The sequence below is a fragment of the Anolis sagrei genome, chromosome 6 (assembly GCF_037176765.1).
Source record: "Anolis sagrei isolate rAnoSag1 chromosome 6, rAnoSag1.mat, whole genome shotgun sequence".
In the NCBI taxonomy this organism is placed as follows: domain Eukaryota; kingdom Metazoa; phylum Chordata; class Lepidosauria; order Squamata; family Dactyloidae; genus Anolis; species Anolis sagrei.
This window is the reverse complement of record NC_090026.1, coordinates 91,450,676-91,458,531: the sequence shown is the minus strand read 5'-3', so window position 1 is coordinate 91,458,531 and position 7,856 is coordinate 91,450,676. Positions and strand designations below refer to the sequence as shown.

The following is a 7,856-nucleotide window of genomic DNA, read 5'->3' as shown; positions in this document are numbered from 1 at the left end:
CTCCATTTATACTAGAAAGGTGTCATTAGATTCCCTGAAAGTATAAGCATGTTATAATTTAGTCACCTCCACTTGCCTTTCCTCATCCAAGACCACAGAGAAGCACTCCTATTCTTTGAAATTAATGAAATTCAAAGATCTGATGAAAGATCAGTAAAACTTCTGATCATGTTGTTTTACATGGCAGAAAATGAGTATCATCAGAATGTATTCTTTTTATCACCTTATTCCCTAATACAGATCAGTGCAAAGAGATTAATTCTTTGCAGGTTTTCTTCCATTTTGATTTTCTGCCCATTCCCCCTGCCTTTTCCTGGTAAGCAAGGAACCCATGTTTCACATATCTGCTCCCAGAGAAAAATAGTCTATAAATTTGCTAGGTCCTCCATGTCATTATGTGGCATGCTTCCCTTAAAGTCAATCTAGATAACCTCCCTCTAGGAATTTCCAGGTACTCCAATTCCTTTGAAGCTGAGATAGTGTGACTTGCCCAAGGTCATCCAGTATGTTTCCATGATTGAGTGGGGATTTGGAATCCCGGCCTCTCAGTCCTAATTCAACATTCAGACTACTAAACCTCACTGTTTCTCATGATGTAACATATTTAATATGCTTTTCCAGTTGCGTGATCTAGGAATGTTGGAAGTTTCACAGTCCAGTCAATTTCACTGGCAGGGATATCATCAATTACATTAATCTCTCTTTGATTCTGGGAACTACAACATGTGCAAGAGCAAAAACTGGGTGTAACTAATCCTCTTCTTCTTGGCCCAAATTTAACGTAATTTTAAAGGAAGGAAAGAGTGAGCCAACAGTTTGCTGTTGTTTCTTCTTTTGTACAACCTGTTGTAGTGGATCCCAGACATGTTACTCATAGCTCATTTGTACAACCACTTGTGGAACTGGGAACTGATAGCAGCTTCCAGTTCTCCAGTAATTTCTCATAACAGCACAGAACTAAGCATCCATCGGTGTTAGAAAAATCACACTGTTGTACACTGTCCATACTTTAAAAATTCCACCACTCATTCTGAAAAAGGATTCTTTACAAGCAATAATTTAAATTTTCCACAGTATCCATTTTTATTTTTATACCCTGGGGGGATACTTTAGAATTTTCTGTATATTCTCTCAACTTCCCATTTTGATGCTTACCCAGGTCCTTCTATTAAAAAATCCAATATGGAGTATTACTAAACACTCAAGTGTTCCATGTACATCATAAAATCGTAACAGTTGGAAGAGTCCCCATTCTACATTGGGTCCAAGCTCACATTATCATCAACATGATAATTGCTGTTTTTAAATTGTTTAAAATTGTTTAAAATTGTGTTAGATTTTAGCCTGTTCTTGTAAGCTGCTCCGAGCCCCAGGGGAGTGGCGGCATATAAGTTTGAATAATAAATAAATAAACATAATGATCATAACACCATCCATTATAATTTTTATTATTATTTGCTGAGGCCTCAAAAACAGTTATTTATTATTTCTGGTATTTATATCCCGTCTCTTCTCTACTCCAAAAGGGAGACTCAGGATGGCTTACATAGATAGCTATTTGATGCCGTTACATGAACAATTAATACAATAACCTTTAAACAAACTATCAAACCAATAAAAAAAATAAAATACATAAGCCATTAATTAAACAATATAAAAAACATTTGTTACCAAATAGAATCATATCCTCATGTAAATCTCCTTTCCAATCCATTTCCACTAAAGTGCTAATTTATGTCTGCTGACCGAAAACCTGGCCACAATTTTACTTTCTTCTGAAAACCAGAAGGGATGGGATTGATCGTATCTCGCTCTGAAGCACGTTCCACAGGTGGGGGGCCACCACCAAGAAGGCCCTGTCTCTCGTCCCCACCAGCCGCATTTGTAATGTTGGTGGGAGCGAGAGCAGGGCCTCCCCAGATGATCTTAAGTTACGAGGTGGGACGTAGAGGCAGTGCTTCCTTAGGGCCACCCAAGCATTTCATGATCAGGATGGGATCTGAACAACAGACACTCAAATGTATATGTAATATTCCCAAAGATTGTGATGAGATTTCTCTATATACAGTGCTGCAATGGCAATGCAGCTGCAGTTTAATAACAGGGAGAGGGAAGATTAAGGGAATCCATGGTCAGATAAGGACCTCATTGGGATAGTCCCACATGAACCAATTCTATTTGGTGACCAAAGCCTGTTTTGGGGTCTTCCAACATCTCTATATTCCCAATGTGTTATTCATTAGGGATAATGAACAGCAATATTACTGTGGCTTTGCCTCTTCCTCTTCTTCTCCAGAAATAGCATTTCCTCCCAAAAAAACCCTTCAAAATCAGATGTTTTGAGACATCTCATTCCAGTTTTGGGGAAGAATATAAAAAGGGCCCTTAGTATCTCCTGTGGTTTTGTTTCAGGGCCAAATCCATAGATGCTCAAATCCCATTATAAACAATGCCATAGTATCATCATAATCATAATCATCTTTATTTATATCCCACCATCATCTCCCCGAAGAGACTCCGGTAGCCTGCAAAAGAACTCAAAGTGCAACACATATAAAATACACACAGAACATAAGCATATAAAACAATAACAATATAAATTTACAAACAATTATGTGTAAACATCATAGAAACCCTTAATTAAAAATTCAATAAAACACAGCAGTGGTGGCCCATTATATAAAACGGATTTTATATATATATATATATATATATATATATAGCCATGGATGATTGAATACAATGGATGCAGAACCTGTGAATATGGAGGGCCAACTTTAGGGCTATTGGACTGCTTATGAGGCATGAGGATTATTTTGAGTAAAAGTTGAGGGTTGGGTTTTTACGTTCCAGTCAGGGTTTTTGTGCAACTCCCAATATTTCTGGAAATTGCTTATCCCTGTAAAGACCTGTTGTGCTACTGGATGTTCATTTTTAGAGTCAGGGCAAAGCTGGAATCCTAGACAAAGTAGAAGTGGTTTATTATAAGTGGTGCAAAACTGTGGAAGTGGCTGAATGAAAGATGGTGTTTGCAGGAATGTTTGCACTTCTACTACTGTTGATTTCTGGGATCCAGAGCAGAAGTTGAGTTTATATATATATATGTATTTATTTATTTGAAATATTTATACCCCGAAGGGGACTCCGGGAGCAGCACAACATATATACAGCAAACATTCAATGACAGACATAAAACTATAAATATACACAAACATTAAAATCAGTTACATCTGCTTTAAAATCAGCTGTTTAAAGCCATCACATGGCGCCATGCTGGCTCCGGTCAGCAGAGTAGGTTTCCTATTATTGCCCCATTGCACTGCCCCAAAGGCTTGGTCCCACAGCCAGGTCTTTACCATCTTTCTGAAGGACAGAAGGGAGGGGGCTGATCTAGTCTCACCATAGCCAGAGGGCAATCAGATATGTACGTATGTTGTGGCATGGTGATATATGGCAGCAACGTTGAATATCCTCACAATTCATTCTTAGCATGCATACACAGCAGCTACTGCCATTCGTGGCCATAGGAAATGCAGATGCCATTAAACAGACACAAAGACGCCTTTATAAAAGAGCGGTTTTGAAGCATGAAGCCAAACAACCAACTGAATTACTATATGTGGATTCACATGAAATTGCTGTACAAGGGAGCAGGAGTACATCATAGCACCACTGCCATGGAAGGCATTTGTATTACCCTTACTTCTCTGAATAAATTCCGATGACAGCTCCATTTCATTTCTTCATTCCGTTTGGAGGCCAGATGGCATTAGAATCATTTACTTCACCTTGTTGTGTTTAATTACTACAATCAACACACTATTTTCCAAATTAATCATAACAAAGTAATTTCATTAGTAACACAGCAGGCTGTTGAATTATTAGCATCATAACAGTTTGCAAACAATTAAACTTTATTTGAACCTTAAAAATTTGCAGCGTGGAACATTAGTGTGAGATCTAATGGCAGTATACTACAAATCCAGTACAGAGCAAATAATCGAGCAAAATGCTGCATAAAATATGGCTTAGAAAAAAGAGCGCTCTTTGTATTCTGGGGAACGCAAAGGAAATATAAGTAAACAACGAGAACAGGGCAATTAGCATATATTGCAATATTCTGGTCTGCCGGAGTCACATTAATGGGATATTCTCTTTTTCTCCCAAAAGGTTATGGTATTTATATAGATTTTTGAACAAACATTTCATCCCCTTCGCTTTGCCAGCATATTCCAACGCTAGCTCTGATTAAAAGGTTGGGATACCATATCTTTGAAACATTCTCATATTTAATATATGTGTGAGTGTGTATATGTAGGCTAAACATATCAATTTCTACTATGTGAGAAAAAGGTTATGAAAGCCATAAAACTGCAGCTGTCTCCATCATCCTATCAGGAGGAAAAATGGTCCGAGGGTCCATCATTCATAAGTTAGCTAAGGACTCCCTCTCCTGGATTTACATGAAAAAGGGAAGAGAGTCCCTCCAAATATTTTAGGTTTCTAAAAGATTCATCTGAGCATGGCAACCGCCAATGGGGGATGGGTTTCCCAGCAGTTCAATATGCTGTGAAAGTCTACCACCATCTACTGGCCAACACTGATAAAACAAAACAAAAAATCTCCTTCACCCCCATCCAGATTTGCTATATTTAACACAGTGATGTAATCCTTGGTTGGTTAAAAAGCATTGTTTCTCAGGGACTTAGATCAGATGCAGAAAAGTGCAGACTGATTTAATCTTTAGGAAAAACTGCCCCCCACCCAATGACCTCACTTTAAATAAGTCTCCCAATATTTTTGTTTCTTTTTTATTATTTCGAGTTGTTACTGAAATGGAATGTACCGCCATGATGTATATGCAAAAAGAGAAAGCTAATGGTTTCATAAAATTGTTCCAGGACTTTGACACTTTGATCATCATTGAGGAAGGTGCACTGAACGCTTCTTTGCTGGAAGACTGGAAATCCTTACACTCGTATGATAAGTTCAGAGGAATAATAGACTCATATGCATGTCTATTGCTTACTTGGAACTAGGTCCACTGAGACTATGTACAACTTACGTTAGTTGTATTGAGGTCCATTAAAATCAATGTGAAATATGATTGCCAGATTGAGTATTGGAGACCTCTTATATACTTAATGATTGTTTTAAAAAGAGGAAATTTCGAGCAGCAGCTACTCAAATTCACTCTCCTACATAACTATTCAAGGTACAGAAGTTCTCTCCAGTTTTCAAGCTGTCAAATTGATATGAACTGTAGTAACAACTTATTAATATAAGTCTCCCTAACACAGAGAAAAACTTTATGCTTTATGCTACAACTCATATGTTAATTTTCTATGGGCAGGGAGCAATTCCATAGAATGTATACACACCGTCCATATATACATATATGGAATTATGTACAAGGAATCAATACTCATAAGTCCAAAGCAGCAGCATGGGAACCAGTGACAGACTAGAGGAGCTAAGCATAAATCAGTCCCTAGGTTGCTGAATGTTTGTGTTAATTTCGGCGACAAGCTAAGACCTTTGTTTTCCAACAAGCTTTGGGAAACTGATTTTAATAAAACTGATGTATATATAGCTGTACTGTTTTAAAAAGCTGATTTAAAATAAGATTTAAACTTGTTTTAATTCTGTTGTTATTTAATCTTGATTTTGAAATGATTTTTAACTGTACAGCAATGCCCTATATCTGTAGGGAATACAAAGTGCAGTTACATGAAACTGTAGGTTAAACTACATCACTTCTGGTCTCAGCATACCATTAAGTTGCACTGAAGGGCCAGAGCTTCCGAGAGAGATATCCTCTCTAGGAATTTGCTAGATCCTCTAATACAATATTATAGTAACTTCTGGGAGAGGTATACAACAGAATTGCCTGGTTGACCTAGGAAATTTCCAGAAAGACCAGTTTCCAAAAGCTTGGTGCAGGTAAGTAAAATGGCATACTGTAAGTATTTTATTGTATTCTGACTTTTTGTAATCCATCTTGAGTTCCAGACTGGATGAAAGGCATATAAATAAAATGAAAGATGAATGTTATGATGAAAGTGAGTGGCTACAGAGAGCAAAAGCAGTAAAAAGGGACTAAAAAACAAATACAGCAAGTCTTCTCTTACTTGTTCTGCATATGAATAGTTTTCAGGGCCAAGATGATTTAAGAATAGTCCTAGTTAATTTTGGAATTTTGACAATAGGTTTCTTTATGAAGTTGGCTAAGAGTTGCAGTCAAAAACAGCAACACCGAATTGCATGGAAGCAACAGAATCAGAAATGGTGAAAGAAGGGGATGGTCTGACTGTTTGTGCCTGCAAGTTACCTGTAGACTTAAAGTGAGCTAGTTTTGCCAGTTCCTTCCTCTGAAGTATAGCCTACATTATCTGGGATTCCTTGGCAGTCTCCTATCCAAATACTATCCACAGCTAACACTGATCAGATCAGATAGGACCCAAGATCAGATAGGACCCAATCTTTTTAGAATATTTAAGTGCACCAATAAAACAGTTAAGATTTTACATGGGATTGGAAGGGACAATTCCATCCTCTTTTAGAAACACTACTTGTGATCTAAGAATATGTAGGGTTTGATATTATGGAGTGCAACATAAAACCTCTCCAATTACTTTTTAAAACAGCTATTGTATTGTCACGGTAGTTTTCTACCAGCGTCCTGGACTTTTGAACCTAATTTAACCCATTTAGACATAATGAATATACAATGAAATGACATTAAGAGAAAATTGAAGCAAGAACATTCACAGAAGAGATCCATATCTAAAGTGCCAAGGAGTCACATAATGCCCTGAGAACATTTTCAAAGTCACTCACATAGAAAAGAATAGATGGCCCACATCTACTATTGCTAAGATATGTTATTTATATTCTGTGTCTATTTATCAAAAGGATAGCAAATGGACTCAATATTTTCTCATATAGCCCCTGGTGCCAAAATGAAAGCAGACAGTTAACAATGCAACAGCAACAATCAAAGTACGACACCATACTTAAAGTATAACAAAATATATTAATGAAAACAAGGCACTGATTAGCTTGCATCTTGGTTGGGCCTCTACTCCAGTCATCCTCAAAATTGTGGAGTCTACCTGAATAGAAAGAGAGAAAGTAAACAATCCAAAGTTATGCTTAAGGAAGCACGGGCTATTTCAAAACATAAGGCCACTTCAACATACTGTTTTTCTTTAGAAGAAGATCACACTTGCTGTTCTTCTTCTAAATCACTTACCAGCTGCTTGGCCTAACTCATGTATCTGCTAAGTACAAGGAGGGCACTAATGAAGCTCAAGGAGTGCCATCTCCCATGTCCTTTCTTCCCATGACACACCATCAGGTCCTATTCCAGCAATTGATAATCACATCATTACATGGCTTCAACCAATTGGTTTTAGCTGTATCGCAAGAGGATTAAATTGAAATTACAATATTCTGACATATATCCCAATCCTTCTCCCACATCTGGTAATATAAGCAAAGTGTAAGTGTGATTTATGATTTAAAGCAACCTTAACCTTTTTATAGACAAATCTGTATATGTAACATGTGCCATTGCTTTGTTTTTCTAGGTAACTTCTCACATTTCTACCCCTTAGGACTCATTTAAATTTTTATTACAATAAGAAACGTGGATGCATGGGAGTGTAGCTACCTGCACCAATGCCTGGTGGTAACAAATAGTATATAAATGCTACAATAAAATCTGCAGAGCACGTTGAGAAATCAGGTGACAAATACACAAACTATCTTGAGTGCATCTCATTTAAGAGAGGTAGAAAACGAAAGATAAATAAGCCATATATATATATATATATATATATATATATATATTT

The 7,856-nt window shown here is 37.1% G+C and overlaps 1 protein-coding gene across 2 annotated transcripts in view; it reads right to left on the bottom strand.

Annotated features, from left to right (window-relative positions):
* Window positions 1-2,460: 2,460 nt before the first annotated feature.
* Window positions 2,461-7,856, bottom strand: part of SKAP2 (src kinase associated phosphoprotein 2) — a 139,723-nt gene continuing 134,327 nt past the window's right edge. The window contains exon 13 of one of the 2 annotated variants that reach the window (XM_060782053.2): window positions 2,461-7,115. The gene's annotated coding sequence lies outside the window, so the exon portion shown is untranslated. The remainder of the gene's footprint in view (window positions 7,116-7,856) is intronic. The other variant, XM_060782052.2, reaches the window with a different exon arrangement.